Here is an 18,245-nt window from a genome sequence, read left to right on the forward strand (position 1 = left end):
GGTCAATTATACAATATGCATCAAACAACTTTAGATTCATAATATTCAATCCAACACAAAGAACCTCAAAGAGTGCCCCAAGATTTCTACCGGAGAAACTAGGATGAAAACGTGCATCAACCCCTATGCATAGATACCCCAATGTCACCTCGGGAATCTGCGAGTTGAGTGCCAAAACATATATCAAGTGAATCAATAGAACATCCCATTTGTCACCACGGATATCCCATCGCAAGACATACATAAAGTGTTCTCAAATCCAACAAAGTATTCAATCCAATAATAGTGAAACCTCAAAGGTAGAAACTCAATTCATCACAACAAGATAGAGAGGGGGAAACACCATATGATCCAACTATAATAACAAAGCTCGTGATACATTAAGACCGTGCCAAATCAAGAACACGAGAGAGAGAGAGAGATCAAACATACATAGCTACTGGTACATACGGCCCCGAGGGTGAACTACTCCCTCCTCGTCATGAAGACCGCCGGGATGATGAAGATGGCCTCCGGTGATGATTTCCCTCTCCGACAGGGTGCCGGAACAGGGTCCCGATTGGTTTTTCATGGCTACAGAGGCTTGCGGCGGGGGAACTTCTCATCTAGGGTTCTTTTCGAGGGTTTTGGTATCGAGAAATAAGGGAGACGGTGCTCCCGCGCGTCCTGAGAGTTTAGACGATTCTGGCCGTTCGATTCGTTTGCTTGATGCGTTTTGGTTTGTCAGATCAAGCCGCCGGAGAGCGTCGGCCGTCGGATCGGATCGATGACCCTGTAGCAATGAAGAGTATAGAGACGTTCGTGCCACCGTGCGTAAATAGCCTGCCCCGCCGGGGGCATTTTCGTCATTTCACATGGCTGGAAAAATACCCAATAGCGACATGGGTGTGACCTAGCCGTTGCTCCTCCCGCACTCGCGCAGCCGCCTCCGCTCGCCCAACCCTCTCCCAGACCTCTCCCTCCCGTGCTAGAACCCCTGCCTCGCCTCTCTCTCTCTCTCACTCCCTGCAAACCCTAGAACCTCACCTGCGCCTCCCAGCCCCGCCGCCGTCGTCTTCTCGCCCAGCCGGCCGCCGCCGCACCGCACGCTCGTGCGCAGGGGCGAGAAGGGGAACCACCGCCCGCTCCTCGAGCGCGAGGAGGACGTGGTGATGCAGCGCCCAGATCCACGGCGGGATCGACGCACCGTCGTTAACGTGAGCCGCCACCGTCCTCGAGGTCGGCCATGGAGGGGGGTCCGACCCAGCTGCAGCCGTGGACGGAGACACCCCAAACCCTAGCATGGGGACCGAGCCTCCATGGTGAGGCACTGCACCGGATCCCTCTCCTCTTCCTCCTTCTTCCACGGATTTCTCCTCTCTCTTTCTGTCCCTCTCTCACCATGGTCTCGTCTCTGTAGGAAGGAGGCCAGCGGTGAGGACGACGCCATGGTCCCTGTTGTGCTCCCGGATCTGTCGCCCATCTGCCCTGACCTGGCCCTTCTCCTTCCCGTCGGCCAAGCGGAGCCGCTCGTGTCGCTGCTCTACCTGACGAGGGCGTCGTGGTGAGGTGAGCCTCCTTCTGCTAGTGCCGCTCCCCTTCGTGGTGCTGACCTTGCTTAGCCTCTCTCCCTCTCTCACCACTGCTCCTTCCATCTCCCGTCGTGCAGGTTGTCGTTGCTGTTTGTAGAGACATTTGAGGATAGGTCACGTTGCTTCATCGTGCAGGTGCATGTCTTTTTCGAATCGTACTGGTGGATTTGATCTCCAACGAATCTTTTTGCGTTTGGATTCTTTTGCATCTCCTATTCCTGTTTTGGTTTCTTCTTATTGCCTCTGCCATTCCATTGGATTTTTTTCTTGGGCTAATTTGGCTGTTTGTGGAGCGTTTGTTTCTATGATTGTAGCCTTCCACTTTCATTATGTTCCTCTTATTTTCATATTTTTTTTGTTTTCCTCTTCATTTGGTTGATACTGTATCGTTTATGTTCTTCCAAATTTGTTTTGCAGGTACTGGCCGGGCTTGGCATGGATTGGTGTCCCGGGCGTTGGTTGCAGGTTTCTTGCCTATTCAGGTAGGCCGGTCACCTCCACCATGACAAGAAGGTATTCATTTTCCTGGTCATTTGTTTGCAAAATGGGGAGGGGATTAGATGATGTGTGGCATGCACTGGCTCATTTGCATATACAAAAAAATATTAGATCAATTAAAAAAAGGATGTAGTGTTGGGTGCATAGCTGGTTGCATTTCCACGACTGTTCTACACACTAGGCAAATTTTGTGTTCTGCTTATGAATTGTTAACTAGAGTGGAAAATCACATGCTTTTAATTTTGGTTTGTGGCTTATTTTTTGCTGGGCAGAGAGTAAGGGTAGGCGCAAACATCTGCCGGATAGGACACCATGTGTAGAGAGAGTTGGCTCGCTGGAGCATATTCTTCGGAGACAAGTTGGGAGACCACGTAGTTGAGCCTGCATATATAGGTTTAACATTTGACTTGATTCATGAGTGTGGAAAGCGACGACACAGTGTCGACTCAAGTGATGGGGAAAGTGGACCCACAAGCCGCTGGTTGGACAAATAGGTAATTTGATGCAACCATTTCCTTGCATAGCCTTGATGATTGACCAAGAAAACCTGTTCTGAATATCTAGAAAACAGTGTCGGCTCAGGTACATTCCGACTGAAATCTGAATGGATGTAATTACAGTGAGGCCATGGAGCAAACATGTGGTGGCATATTCAACTTTAAACACGGTCTATGCGACATGTATGTCAAGTGCACACATAGTTTTCAATGTTTTAGTGAAGAGCCATCGATAGGGCATGAAGCAGTAGATTTATCATTTTACTGAAGATTCCTCAGTTTACACACGATCTCTGACCAAGTGTGTCATTGCTGGCGGAATTTTCAGAGTTATGGTTAAGAGGCCATCGATCCAACAGAGCTAGGATATTGATCATTTAAAAATTAGATTGTAGTAGACAATTTATGAACATGTATGTTAATTGCCGACCGAATTTTCGGAGGTATAATATGATGTAGATTAGAAACACAAGATCTCATCATGTCATTGCAGAGCTTGATTAAGTTTATGCAGTACATTTTATGGAATATGCTAACTCTCCGCTCCGCTGAAATTACAGGACACCTTGTCCCAATAGGGTCGGCACACTCCGCTCCACTAAAATTACAGGACCGGATGCCGTGTCCGGGGAGAATTGGTGCACTGGAGCAAACGATTCAGGGGTGTGCAGATAAGTTGGGTGAGCACGCTACTATTGGGCTAACATTGGATTCCGTGGGGAAAAAATAAAGACTTTTACAATCTTTATTCACGGAAGCATGGTTTCGGCATCAGATATGGGAAAAGTAGGCTTGACATTGAGAAGGCGAAGTGTATGCAGGAAGATGTCTACGGATGCTCTGTAAGTGTTCTTTAAAAATCTGAAGTAAACTCAATTTCCTATTGGTGCATATGTTGTTCTGCTGCTTAACGATGTAGTGCCTGTTCGAAATGCAGGGGAAGCCAATGTAGTGGCTGAACAAGACTGGGATCATGTTTACGATACATTTTCCATCGATACAGAGGTATGAATCCTATGATTGACATTGTAAAAACTCTCAGTGAACAGCCTGCCTCCTGAATTAATAGTGAGAAGCCGTATATTTTACTTTTAGGTGTAAACAAATAGTAAAAGATGAGGTAGCCATCTCCTACTGATTAATAGTGAGAAGCCTACCTGTTGGATTTTATTCTTAGATGATATGAAGTATTATCTATATTGACTATTTATAATGTATGCATATATTTTACTGGTTAGCATGCTACTATTAGCGGAAGTTTTAGTGCTCTTTATGGTCGAAACTGGTGTGCCTCTCCAAGCCACTCTGCTTTCCATCAACGCCGATGACCACAACAAATGTAGAATATTCATAGAGAGATTTGTCGGGAGGACGCCGGCATCCTCGCCGCCGTCCGGTCCGGCAACAGGTTCGGTATTGCAATCTCATGTTCCATTTGGATTGCAATATCTACGCTCTTTTGCTTAGTACTGGTTAAATAGGGCCAAACTATGTGTGAAAAGGTGCATGAACCTTCTATATTAATTTTTTTAGATTTATTCAGCGGTAACATACAAGTGGTGGCTGGCCCTTTTCCATGCTGCTAGCTTTAAAATTCTGGAAGCTACACATCCTCCTATTTTCAACTGGATATAGTCCAGATATATTTGCTTCTATTTCCAACGGCTCTAAACATGTTCCTCAGTTTCTATAAGCATATGAAGAAGATAACATTTGTTTGTCCTTTGGACTGAAGAAGTTTACATAGGTTGTTACAGCAAATGCTTATTTTTTTCACCCCATGGCCAGGGCAGTGCTTACAAAAAGAGGAGGCAAGCTGAAGAGGAAGGTTGGAAGAAGGAGAGCAACCGTGCGTAGTTCTGACTGCCTCTTCCACCTGTTGCTAAGGTAAGTTATGTGCATACACCGCACTCACGTAATTGTTTCAAGAGATTCTAGAATTTTTGCTCAAAGGGCCACTATTTGCGTGTTGAAGTTATCCCTCCACAATCCGTTTTGTTGTACTTCTCTAGACAGATAATGTGATCTCCATACAGGATTACTCAGTGAACTTGTTTCTTTATGTTCTCTTATTCAAATATTTAAGGCTCCAAGCTTTAGAAAATCAAACTCAGTTTCACTATACCATTTGTCATATGATTATGCTTGAATTGGAGGTGAAGTCTCAGTGTATCAAACCGCATAGTGAAAACATATACACATACGACTGGATGGGAATGAATAGCATCGATTGTGTGTGTTAGGAATATGCTCTCTTATTTTGCAACAAGAAACTTGCTCTAATCTCTATGTGATCAAGTTTATGTGTTTCTGCTATACAGTGTCACAGGCAAGAGGATCAAGTGCGGGCGGGTGAGCATCAGGAGTCTAGCTGGTCGGCTTCAGCCTTTGAGGTGTTGTAGGCTAGCGGTGCCGCTTCCGAGCATCTCCTCACCCCTCGCTCCTGTGGCCCCTTCAATAGGTCAGACCCCCTCTCTCTCAAGACTTTGCTGATTAAATATATAATAACAAATAATTATCATACATTGAGCTATATTTGGTTCCCTGTAGAAGGAAAAATGCGCCTTTTGTGTAATTGTGGTGATCAATTTTAAGCTTTCCTGCTTTTACCTTAGTCTTGCTCAATATGGTGTTACACTTTGAAAGTAAATAATAAGAAATGTGTAACCATGGTGATCAATTTTAATTTTATTGTCTGAATTTGTTATGTAGAAGTAGATCTTTGAGCTGCTGGTGTCGATGGTTTCTATGAAAGCAAATAATAGGAAACGTTGCATTTTTATGTCCTATCCAGATGGTTAGTTCTCTGATGACATGCTTTAAGTATGGTCTGTGCTCTCTTCCTCCATCCCATGTATGTGATTGATGTCGCCCTTTGATTGTTTGGTGTTGGAGTCTCTCTGTATAATCACAGTGCCTCTTTGCTTAATCTACTGGTGTATGCTATTTACAGTTCCTTCCCCAGCTCCTAACGGATCTTTAGAGTTACTATTTATTAGTATTTTGTGCTACAACATAATTAGTGCCCGGCAAACCCTGTTTACCTTCTTATCTCACTATTGTCTGCTGTCATCCTTTTATGCATTATAACCCAGCTTGATATATTCGCTGCAACATAATATTCCCCTTGGGTTATTGAATTGTTTTGCTCTATACATCCCAAAGAAACACAGACTATTTGCATTACATGGTTTTGCTACCTCTTATGAAATTGCATTCGCTGTGTTATGCGGAAAATTTACTTCGGCCACTCTTATGAGTGTATATTTTCAGTTTCAGGTTTTTCTTTGTATTACTCCTAGGAAAACTCGCTGAATTTTTCCCTGTGAGCCTGGCACATTGTTTAATAACTGGTATAGCTTCATAACTATTATACCCTTCTGATCTTTTCCTTTTCTTATGTCAGCTAACCAGTGAGGATATATATAAAAAGGATACCACCAATAGCATAGCACCCTGCTGCTGTAATTACATGTATGTATAAATTCTATGGTAACTTTAGGTTCTTCCCTTATGGCCTTTCCTCTAATCATAAGAGGTACAAAGGAGATGCATTTTATGAAACTGGAATATTTTAGTTCTCCTGCTGGTGTCCGTGCTTTTTTTAATCTCACATGGCTTACTTGCTATCTAAGTGTTCTCATTAAACTTTCTCTATAGAAAGCTTGCTAAAGTTGTAACCGAACAAAAGCAAGGCTCTCTTGACACACTATCTTTACACACAAAGAGAAGCTAGACTCCCAACCTAGCATGCCCCCTATAATTACAACCGAACAGAAGCAAGGCTCACCCACATATCATGACTCATTATATAGTTCATTTGTTTGAATACAAATCTAGAATTTTGTAAACCATTGTGATAGCTAGAGCATAGTCAAAGGCGTTGGTGTGTCACTATGTGTATTGATAAATGAAGAAAAAAAATTCTAACTGGTCGATGGAGGCAAGACAGAGGTGAGAAGTTGGGTATGTCGTGCTGCAACTAGCTGCTTAATTCATTTCTGATACATCATGGTTTGTCATTTTTTGTTGCAGGCACCAGTTTCATATAATTATAGTTGCAACTAATAAGATCATCGATTTTAACGAGGTCCATAAGATAATAATGTCTCTATTGAGATGCGCAATGAAACATCGAAGGTATGCCCCTGTGTTTCATCCAGATTCTTTTTCAATGCACCCTATCTGAGTGTATGCTTTAGGGAGAAGCCTAATTTTTGAATTTAAACTATGGAATGTGGTCACCTAAATGGGAGTATTCCAATTGGTCACCTCAGTTCATTTTTCAGTAATATAATGTATTCTAATTATGAGATATGATGTGTTGTCATGTTATGCAAAGTCTACCATTATCACTGTTTAAATATCATGAACCTTATTATGCATCAGAAATGACTCCGACATCCTGCTGATCTGGGCTTGCAAATCTATCTATCTATATATATATATATATATGCAGGACCCTATCCTTTTGTTTGTGGATGCACGAAGTAATGATGTCTGGCTATGGGGGCGTCTCTTTGGATGTTCTAAGGCAGTTTCCCGTGTCTCTGCTAGCTCCGATTCTGTTGCACCATATTGTCCGACATTTATTTATTTATGTGTTTGACCCATGTGGTTAGTTAATGTTGTGATGTTGTCGAAGGACAAGCAGATGTTGCAGTCTGTATGCTACCCTATGTACCCTCTTCGTCATGGACAGTGCTGAGGATTAATACAGACTTATATGTAATTGGCTGGTGCTTGCTTTACTTAAGATGTCCGCTGTTCTATTTCTGATTTCTTGCTTGGTCGTGGAGATGTTTACCATATTGTAGTTAAAGTTTCTGATGTACACATGTTCCAGCCACAAACATGGAATAAAGTTGTACCTACAAAGGATATTATCATTTGTGATATCAGGTTTCTACTATTGCCTGTCTTTGTATATGGTTTGGGAAGCATGTGTGCTTTGAACATTCTGATCTCTTGGTTATATAGTGGCTACTAATAGCAATTGAGTTACTAATAACTTAACATTACACGTTTGACCAAAATGTTCGGACAGGCACCCTCGCGCCAAGGCGCGTTCCCGGTCTAGTTTATAGGATTTTTGGCGTAGGTCTCACGTTAGGAGGGTGCCCGAGGGGGCCACAAGCCGGGGAGACGCGCCCTAGGGGGGTGGGCGCGCCCCCTAGGCTTGTGGCCTCCTTGTTCACTTCCTAGCCCAGCTCAGGTGCTTCAGGAGTCTCTTTTGGTCCATAGAAAAACACCGTAAATTTTTAGCCCATTTAGTCTGGGTTAGTTCTAATCAAATCATACCAAACAATATAAAATTGTTGTAAACATGGCATGAATATTTCATAAATTATAGATATGTTGGAGACGTATCAGCAAACACACTGGTTTAAATGGCGAAGCGATGCTCTCGGTCGGCACGCAGCTACAATGTCGACTCCAGTGAGAGGTCGTGTCCACTTTGGCCGGCATGAATGCGGCGCCGACCACTTTGAGCGGGAAAGGGCGTGAGTGCGGGAGAAGGTTTTGGGTGGGTCAGGGTTGTCAAACGCGTGGGTGGCAGCGGTATGGACGCCCACAAAGCCCCTTGTTTGCTTCTAGTTCGTGGGAAAAAGGACGCCAAGACCGATCAATAGACAGATGCAGGACTGCATGGCGGACCTCGCGGTCCAAACGGATGCTGGTAGTTTGAGGGTCCGCATTGTAGCGAGTCAATGACACTCCCTGGACTCCTCTTTTAAGAGCATCTATGTCCGGACTTGACAAATCCGCCCCTATTAGCCGGCGGACGCGTCCGGACGCATCCGCAGATAGTGACTGGTCACACCTCAAATTTTCCTTCACACAACTGGACACCTCAATTAGCAAACCTCAAATCCAACAAAATACATGCAGCGTACCTAAACGATACAACACACGCCGTTTGGCTACTACATCAACATGCCATCAAACTACCAAAATTTGGAATGTTCTACTTACATATTAGCTATGGAGAAGCTCATCCACAACTGCCCTTGCCCTTCCCGGCACCTTTGCCATCTTTCCCGCGGAAGTAGCACTCGAAAACACAAAACGGATCTAGCCGGACATGCTCATCGCCGGAGTCGTTCGACCCATCATTGTCCTCCTTCTTCTCTTTGGGAGGCTATCTGACCATGGCACATACCGCCCGATTTTGCTCTAGGGCGAGAGAGAGCGTGTCCCCCCGCTGCCACTTCTTTATGATGCAAGGACAAATGGCTTCCTCCTCCGCAACAACACGTGCCACTGCATCCGCCGCCATGTCGGCAGCAAGGCGCGCCTCAGCCACCCTTATCCTCTCCTTCCCATGATGGGCGCACTGATCCATGTACCACTCATACTCCGGCAGACCAGAGATGGGAAGGCTACCAGCCTCAGTGGATCCAAGCGCCCTTTGCGCCAACGCAATAGATTCGCATCGAACAGATCCCCCTGTTGGTCGGGTGCAATCCTCCCGGGAGCGACGAAGGGCAATGCGGGCGCTGCCCCCCCCCTCCCATGCCAGAGAACACTGGAGATCGCCGTATAGAGCTTGGGTGGCGGAGTCGACTAGAGGGGATTGGCTAGGGTTTGGTCCGGGAAGCGGATGTGGACGAATATATGTGGGGTCAGGATGGGCAAGAGTGTGCCAATTCTGATGTTGCAGACGCGCCCAATCGCGCCCTAGATTTAGACTGAATATGAGGGGTGCCGGTCTGTCCGGGCGTTTGAGGACGGTTTGAGGCACCCGTCTGATCGCATTTTCTTGATCCATCATTGACCGGGCCGGCCTCCCGGGCGTTTTAGGCGGGAGGTTGGGGGTTGAGACGTCTCACTATAGATACTCTATAAGTATGTTCCAAGTTATTCCTACTAGTTTAGAAAAAAAGTACTACTTTCCAAGTTTACAAGTCCCCAAAATCTCGAGTGAGAAAATAATAAGGCTGATAATCTATACCAAAGTTGGAGCCACTACTGAGGGAGTCTTGGATTAGGGGGTATCCGGACAGTCGGACTATATACTTTGGCCGGACTGTTGGACCGTGAAGATACAAGACTCAAGACTTCATCCTGTGTCCGGATGGGACTCTCCTTTGCGTGGAAGACAAGCTTGGCTATTCGAATATTATATTTCCTTCCTTGTAACCGACTCCATGTAAACCCTAGTTCTCTCCGGTGTCTATATAAACCAGAGAGTTTAGTCCGTATGAGGACAATCACAACATTCATAATCATCATAGGCTAGCTTGTAGGGTTTAGCCTCTACGATCTCGTGGTAGATCAACTCTTGTAACACTCATATCATCAATATCAATCAAGAAGGAAGTAGGGTTTTACCTCCATCGAGAGGGCCCAAACCTGGGTAAATATTGTTAGGGAACGTAGTAATTTCAAAATTTTCCTACGCACACGCAAGATCATGGTGATGATATAGCAACGAGGGGAGAGTGTTGTCTACGTACCCTCGTAGACCGAAGCGGAAGCGTTGACGCAACGTAGAGGAAGTAGTCGTACGTCCTCCGGTTCAACCGATCCAAGTACCGTTACTCCGGCACCTCCGAGTTCTTGACACGCGTACAGCTCGATGACGCACCCTCGATCTCCGATCCAGCAGAGGCGCCGAGGGGGAGTTCCGTCAGCACGACGGCGTGGTGACGATCTTGATGTTCTCCTGTTGCAGGGCTTCGCCTAAGCACCGCTACAATATGACCGAGGTGTAATATCGTGGAGGGGGGCACCGCACACGGCTAAGGAATGATCAATGATCAACTTGTGTGTTCTAGGGTGCCCCCCTACCCCCGTATATAAAGGAGGGAGGGAGGAGGTGGCCGGCCCTAGGGGGGGTGCGCCATGAGGAGGGGGAAACCTACTCCAAGTAGGTTTCCCTCTCTTTTCCTTATCTTATTTGGAGGGGGAAGGAAAGAGTACTAGTATTAGGAAGTAGTACTAGTAGTAGTAATAGGAAGAGGGGGAAGGAGAAAGGAAAGGGGGGGCCGGCCCCCCTCCCCAATTCGGATTGAGCTTGGGGGGCGCGCCCCCCTCCCTTGCTCCTTCTCTCTTCCTCCTACATGGGCCCAATAAGGCCCATATACCTCCCGGGGGGTTCCGGTAACCTCCCGAGGCTCCAAACTTCTCCGGAACCTTTCCGGTGTCCAAATATATCCGTCCAATATATCAATCTTTATGTCTCGACCATTTCGAGACTCCTCGTCATGTCCGTAATCATATCCGGGACTCCGAACAACCTTCGGTACATCAAAATACATAAACTCATAATATAACTGTCATCGAAACCTTAAGCGTGCGGACCCTACGGTTCGAGAACGATGTAGACATGATTGAGACACATCTCTGGTCAATAACCAATAGCGGGACCTGGATGCCCATATTGGTTCCTACATATTCTACGAAGATCTTTATCGGTCAAACCGCATAACAACATACGTTGTTCCCTTTGTCATCGGTATGTTACTTGTCCGAGATTCGATCGTCGGTATCCAATACCTAGTTCAATCTCGTTATCGACAAGTCTCTTTACTCGTTCTGTAATACTTCATCTTATAACTAACTCATTAGTTACATGCTTGCAAGTCTTAGGTGATGAGCATTGCCGAGAGGGCCCAGAGATACCTCTCCGACAATCGAAGTGACAAAACCTAACCTCGAATTATGCTAACTCAACATGTACCTTCGGAGACACCTATAGTACTCCTTTATAATCACCCAGTTACGTTGTGACGTTTGGTAGTACCCAAAGTGTTCCTCCGGTAAACGGGAGTTACACAATTCTCATAGTTACAGGAACATGTATAAGTCATGAAGGAAGCAATAGCAGAATACTAAACGATCAAGTGCTAAGCTAACGGGATGGGTCATGTCAATCACCTCATTCTCCTAATGATGTGATCCCGTTAATCAAATGACAACCCATGTCAATGGTTAGGAAACATAACCATCTTTGATTAATGAGCTAGTCAAGTAGAGGCATACTAGTGACTATATGTTTGTCTATGTATTCACACATGTATCATGTTTCCGGTTAATACAATTCTAGCATGAATAATAAACATTTATCATGATATGAGGAAATAAATAATAACTTTATTATTGCCTCTAGGGCATATTTCCTTCAGTCTCCCACTTGCACTAGAGTCAATAATCTAGATTACATAGTAATGATTCTAACACCCATGGAGTCTTGGTGCTGATCATGTTTTGCTCGTGAGAGAGGCTTAGTCAACGGGTCTGCAACATTCAGATCCGTATGTATCTTGCAAATCTCTATGTCTCCCACTTGGACTTGGTCCCGAATGGAATTGAAGCGTCTCTTAATGTGCTTGGTCCTCTTGTGAAATCTGGATTCCTTTGCCAAGGCAATTGCACCAGTATTGTCACAGAAGATCTTCATTGGTCCCGATGCACTAGGTATGACACCTAGATCGGAAATGAACTCCTTCATCCAGACTCCTTCATTTGCTGCTTCAGAAGCAGCTATGTACTCCGCTTCACATGTAGATCCTGCCACGACGCTTTGTTTAGAACTGCACCAACTTACAGCTCCACCGTTTAATAAAAACACGTATCCGGTCTGCGATTTAGAATCATCCGGATCAGTGTCAAAGCTTGCATCGACGTAACCATTTACGACTAGCTCTTTGTCACCTCCATATACGAGAAACATATCCTTAGTCCTTTTCAGGTATTTCAGGATGTTCTTGACCGCTGTCCAGTGATCCACTCCTGGATTACTTTGGTACCTACCCGCCAAGCTTATTGCTAAGCATACGTCAGGTCTGGTACACAGCATTGCATACATGATAGAGCCTATGGCTGAAGCATAGGGAACATCTTTCATTTTCTCTCTATCTTCTGCTGTGGTCGGGCATTGAGTTTGACTCAACTTCACACCTTGTAGCACAGGCAAGAATCCTTTCTTTGCCTGATCCATTTTGAACTTTTTCAAAATTTTGTCAAGGTATGTACTTTGTGAAAGTCCTATTAAGCGTCTTGATCTATCTCTATAGATCTTGATGCCCAATATGTAAGCAGCTTCACCGAGGTCTTTCATAGAAAAACTTTTATTCAAGTATCCCTTTATGCTATCCAGAAATTCTATATCATTTCCAATTAATAATATGTCATCAACATATAAAACTAGAAATGCTACAGAGCTCCCACTCACTTTCTTGTAAATACAGGCTTCTCCAAAAGTCTGTATAAAACCATATGCTTTGATCACACTATCAAAACGTTTATTCCAACTCCGAGATGCTTGCACCAGTCCATAAATGGAACGTTGGAGCTTGCACACTTTGTCAACACCTTTTGGATCAACAAAACCTTCAGGTTGCATCATATACAACTCTTCTTCTAGAAATCCATTCAAGAATGCAGTTTTGACATCCATTTGCCAAATTTCATAATCATGAAATGCAGCAATAGCCAACATGATTCGGACAGACTTAAGCATCGCTACGGGTGAGAAAGTCTCATCGTAGTCAACCCCTTGAACTTGTCGAAAACCTTTTGCAACAAGTCGAGCTTTGTAGACAGTAACATTACCATCAGCGTCAGTCTTCTTCTTAAAGATCCATTTATTCTCAATGGCTTGCCGATCATCGGGCAAGTCAACCAAAGTCCATACTTTGTTTTCATACATGGATCCTATCTCAGATTTCATGGCCTCTAGCCATTTTGCGGAATCTGGGCTCATCATCGCTTCCTCATAGTTCGTAGGTTCATCATGGTCTAGTAACATGACTTCTAGAATAGGATTTCCGTACCACTCTGGTGCGGATCTTACTCTGGTAGACCTACGAGGTTCAATAGAAACTTGATCTGAAGTTTCATGATCAATATCATTAGCTTCCTCAATAATTGGTGTAGTTGTCACAGGAACCGGTTCTTGTGATGAACTACTTTCCAATAAGGGAGTAGATACAGTTATCTCATCAAGTTCTACTTTCCTCCCACTCACTTCTTTCGAGAGAAACTCCTTCTCTAGAAAGGATCTGATTTTAGCAACGAAAATCTTGCCTTCAGATCTGTGATAGAAGGTGTACCCAATTGTCTCCTTTGGGTATCCTATGAAGACACATTTCTCCGATTTGGGTTCGAGCTTATCTGGTTGAAGTTTTTTCACATAAGCATCGCAGCCCCAAACTTTGAGAAACGACAACTTTGGTTTCTTGCCAAACCACAGTTCATAAGGCGTCGTCTCAACGGATTTTGATGGTGCCCTATTTAACGTGAATGCGGCCGTCTCTAAAGCATAACCCCAAAACGATAGCGGTAAATTCGGTAAGAGACATCATAGATCACACCATATCAAGTAAAGTACGATTACGACGTTCGGACACACCATTTCGCTGTGGTGTTCCAGGTGGCGTGAGTTGCGAAACTATTCCACATTGTTTCAAATGTAAACCAAACTCGTAACTCAAATATTCTCCTCCACGATCAGATCGTAGAAACTTTATTTTCTTGTTACGATGATTTTCTACTTCACTCTGAAATTCTTTGAACTTTTCAAATGTTTCAGACTTGTGCTTCATCAAGTAGATATACCCATATCTGCTCAAATCATCTGTGAAGGTGAGGAAATAACGATATCCGCCACGAGCCTCAACATTCATCGGACCACATACATCTGTATGTATGATTTCCAACAAATCTGTTGCTCTCTCCATAGATCCGGAGAACGGTGTTTTGGTCATCTTGCCCATGAGGCATGGTTCGCAAGTACCAAGTGATTCATAATCAAGTGATTCCAGAAGTCCATCAGTATGGAGTTTCTTCATGCGTTTTACACCGATATGACCTAAACGACAGTGCCACAAATATGTTGCACTATCATTATCAACTCTGCATCTTTTGGCTTCAACATTATGAATATGTGTATCACTACTATCGAGATTTAATAAAAAATAGACCACTCTTCAAGGGTGCATGACCATAAAAGATATTACTCATATAAATAGAACAACCATTATTCTCTGATTTAAATGAATAACCGTCTCGCATCAAACAAGATCCAGATATAATGTTCATGCTCAACGCATGCACCAAATAACAATTATTCAGGTCTAAAACTAATCCCGATAGTAGATGTAGAGGTAGCGTGCCGACCGCGATCACATCGACTTTGGAACCATTTCCCACGCGCATCGTCACCTCGTTCTTAGCTAATCTTCGCTTAATCCGTAGTCCCTGTTTCGAGTTGCAAATGTTAGCAACAAAACCAGTATCAAATACCCAGGTGCTACTGCGAGCATTAGTAAGGTACACATCAATAACATGTATATCACATATACCTTTGTTCACTTTGCCATCCTTCTTATCCGCCAAATACTTGGGGCAGTTCCGCTTCCAGTGTCCAGTCTGCTTGCAGTAGAAGCACTCAGTTTCAGGCTTAGGTCCAGACTTGGGTTTCTTCACTTGAGCAGCAACTTGTTTGCCATTCCTTTTGAAGTTCCCCTTCTTCTTCCCTTTGCCCCTTTTCTTGAAACCAGTGGTCTTGTTGACCATCAACACTTGATGCTCCTTTTTGATTTCTACCTCCGCGGCTTTCAGCATCGCGAAGAGCTCGGGAATAGTCTTGTTCATCCCTTGCATATTATAGTTCATCACAAAGCTCTTGTAGCTTGGTGGCAGTGATTGGAGAATTCTGTCAATGACGCTATCATCCGGAAGATTAACTCCCAGTTGAATCAAGTGATTATTATACCCAGACATTTTGAGTATATGCTCACTGACAGAACTGTTCTCCTCCATCTTGCAGCTGTAGAACTTATTGGAGACTTCATATCTCTCAATCCGGGCATTTGCTTGAAATATTAACTTCAACTCCTGGAACATCTCATATGCCCCATGACGTTCAAAACGTCGTTGAAGACCCAGTTCTAAGCCGTAAAGCATGGCACACTGAACTATAGAGTAGTCATCAGCTTTGCTCTGCCAGACGTTCTTAACGTCGTCAGTTGCATCAGCAGCAGGCCTGGCACCCAGCGGTGCTTCCAGGACGTAACTCTTCTATGCAGCAATGAGGATAATCCTCAGGTTACGGACCCAGTCCGTGTAATTGCTACCATCATCTTTCAACTTTGCTTTCTCAAGGAACGCATTAAAATTCAACGGAACAATAGCACGAGCCATCTATCTACAAACAAACATAGACAAGCAAAATACTATCAGGTACTAAGTTCATGATAAATTTAAGTTCAATTAATCATATTACTAAAGAACTCCCACTTAGACAGACATCTCTCTAGTCATCTAAGTGATTACGTGATCCAAATCAACTAAACCATGTCCGATCATCACGTGAGATGGAGTAGTTTCAATGGTGAACATCTCTATGTTGATCATATCTACTATATGATTCACGCTCGACCTTTCGGTCCCCGTGTTCCGAGGCCATATCTGTATATGCTAGGCTCGTCAAGTATAACCTGAGTATTCCGCGTGTGCAACTGTTTTGCACCCGTTGTATTTGAACGTAGAGCCTATCACACCCGATCATCACGTGGTGTCTCAGCACGAAGAACTTTTGCAATGGTGCATACTCAGGGAGAACACTTCTTGATAATTAGTGAGAGATCATCTTAAAATGCTACCGTCAAACAAAGCAAGATAAGATGCATAAAGGATAAACATCACATGCAATCAATATAAGTGATATGATATGGCCATCATCATCTTGTGCTTGTGATCTCCATCTTCGAAGCACCGTTGTGATCACCATCGTCACCGGCGCGACACCTTGATCTCCATCGTAGCATCGTTGTCATTACGCCATCTATTGCTTCTACGACTATCGCTACCGCTTAGTGATAAAGTAAAGCAATTACAGGGCGTTTGCATTTCATACAATAAAGCGACAACCATATGGCTCCTGCCAGTTGCCGATAACTTCGGTTACAAAACATGATCATCTCATACAATAAAATATAGCATCATGTCTTGGCCATATCACATCACAACATGCCCTGCAAAAACAAGTTAGACGTCCTCTACTTTGTTGTTGCAAATTTTACGTGGCTGCTACGGGCTTAAGCAAGAACCAATCTCACCTACTCATCAAAACCACAACGATAGTTTGTCAAATAGACTCCGTTTTAACCTTCACAAGGACCGGGCGTAGCCACACTCGGTTCAACTAAAGTGAGAGAGACAGACACCCGCCAGCCACCTTTAAGCACGAGTGCTCGTAACGGTGAAACCAGTCTCGCGTAAGCGTACGCGTAATGTCGGTCCGGGCCGCTTCATCTCACAATACCGCTGAACCAAAGTATGACATGCTGGTAGGCAGTATGACTTATATCGTCCACAACTCACTTGTGTTCTACTCGTGCATATAACATCAACACATAAAACCTAGGCTCGGATGCCACTGTTAGGGAACGTAGTAATTTCAAAATTTTCCTACGCACACGCAAGATCATGGTGATGATATAGCAACGAGGGGAGAGTGTTGTCTACGTACCCTCGTAGACCGAAGCGGAAGCGTTGACGCAACATAGAGGAAGTAGTCGTACGTCCTCCGGTTCAACCGATCCAAGTACCGTTACTCCGGCACCTCCGAGTTGTTGACACGCGTACAGCTCGATGACGCACCCTCGATCTCCGATCCAGCAGAGGCGCCGAGGGGGAGTTCCGTCAGCACGACGGCGTGGTGATGATCTTGATGTTCTCCTGTTGCAGGGCTTCGCCTAAGCACCGCTACAATATGACCGAGGTGTAATATCGTGGAGGGGGGCACCGCACACGGCTAAGGAACGATCAATGATCAACTTGTGTGTTCTAGGGTGCCCCCCTACCCCCGTATATAAAGGAGGGAGGGAGGAGGTGGCCGGCCCTAGGGGGGCGCGCCATGAGGAGGGGGAAACCTACTCCAAGTAGGTTTCCCTCTCTTTTCCTTATCTTATTTGGAGGGGGAAGGAAAGAGTACTAGTATTAGGAAGTAGTACTAGTAGTAGTAATAGGAAGAGGGGGAAGGAGAAAGGAAAGGGGGGGCCGGCCCCCCTCCCCAATTCGGATTGGGCTTGGGGGGGGGCGCGCCCCCTTCCCTTGCTCCTTCTCTCTTCCTCCTACATGGGCCCAATAAGGCCCATATACCTCCCGGGGGGTTCCGGTAACCTTCCGAGGCTCCAAACTTCTCCGGAACCTTTCCGGTGTCCAAATATATCCGTCCAATATATCAATCTTTATGTCTCGACCATTTCGAGACTCCTCGTCATGTCCGTAATCATATCCGGGACTCCGAACAACCTTCGGTACATCAAAATACATAAACTCATAATATAACTGTCATCGAAACCTTAAGCGTGCGGACCCTACGGTTCGAGAACGATGTAGACATGACTGAGACACATCTCTGGTCAATAACCAATAGCGGGACCTGGATGCCCATATTGGTTCCTACATATTCTACGAAGATCTTTATCGGTCAAACCGTATAACAACATACGTTGTTCCCTTTGTCATCGGTATGTTACTTGTCCGAGATTCGATCGTCGGTATCCAATACCTAGTTCAATCTCGTTATCGACAAGTCTCTTTACTCGTTCTGTAATACTTCATCTTATAACTAACTCATTAGTTACATGCTTGCAAGGCTTAGGTGATGAGCATTGCCGAGAGGGCCCAGAGATACCTCTCCGACAATCGGAGTGACAAAACC

At 44.7% G+C, this 18,245-nt stretch overlaps 1 long non-coding RNA gene across 24 annotated transcripts; it reads left to right on the forward strand.

Moving 5' to 3' along the window:
* Nucleotides 1–900: 900 nt before the first annotated feature.
* LOC119336443 lies at nucleotides 901–7,342 on the forward strand. Of its 24 annotated transcripts, none has more exons than XR_005162495.1 (13): nucleotides 901–1,301; nucleotides 1,400–1,548; nucleotides 1,649–1,706; nucleotides 1,989–2,084; nucleotides 2,342–2,563; nucleotides 3,127–3,408; nucleotides 3,504–3,571; nucleotides 4,355–4,453; nucleotides 4,888–5,027; nucleotides 5,279–5,891; nucleotides 5,973–6,040; nucleotides 6,602–6,706; nucleotides 7,026–7,342. It is a non-coding gene; the product is annotated as an uncharacterized LOC119336443 (long non-coding RNA). The 24 variants fall into 24 exon arrangements; XR_005162490.1 differs by having other exon boundaries at nucleotides 5,279–5,363; nucleotides 5,840–5,891; nucleotides 5,973–6,706; XR_005162498.1 differs by having other exon boundaries at nucleotides 5,279–5,363.
* Nucleotides 7,343–18,245: the final 10,903 nt, after the last annotated feature.

Source organism: Triticum dicoccoides, chromosome 7B (assembly GCF_002162155.2).
Source record: "Triticum dicoccoides isolate Atlit2015 ecotype Zavitan chromosome 7B, WEW_v2.0, whole genome shotgun sequence".
NCBI classification, from domain to species: domain Eukaryota; kingdom Viridiplantae; phylum Streptophyta; class Magnoliopsida; order Poales; family Poaceae; genus Triticum; species Triticum dicoccoides.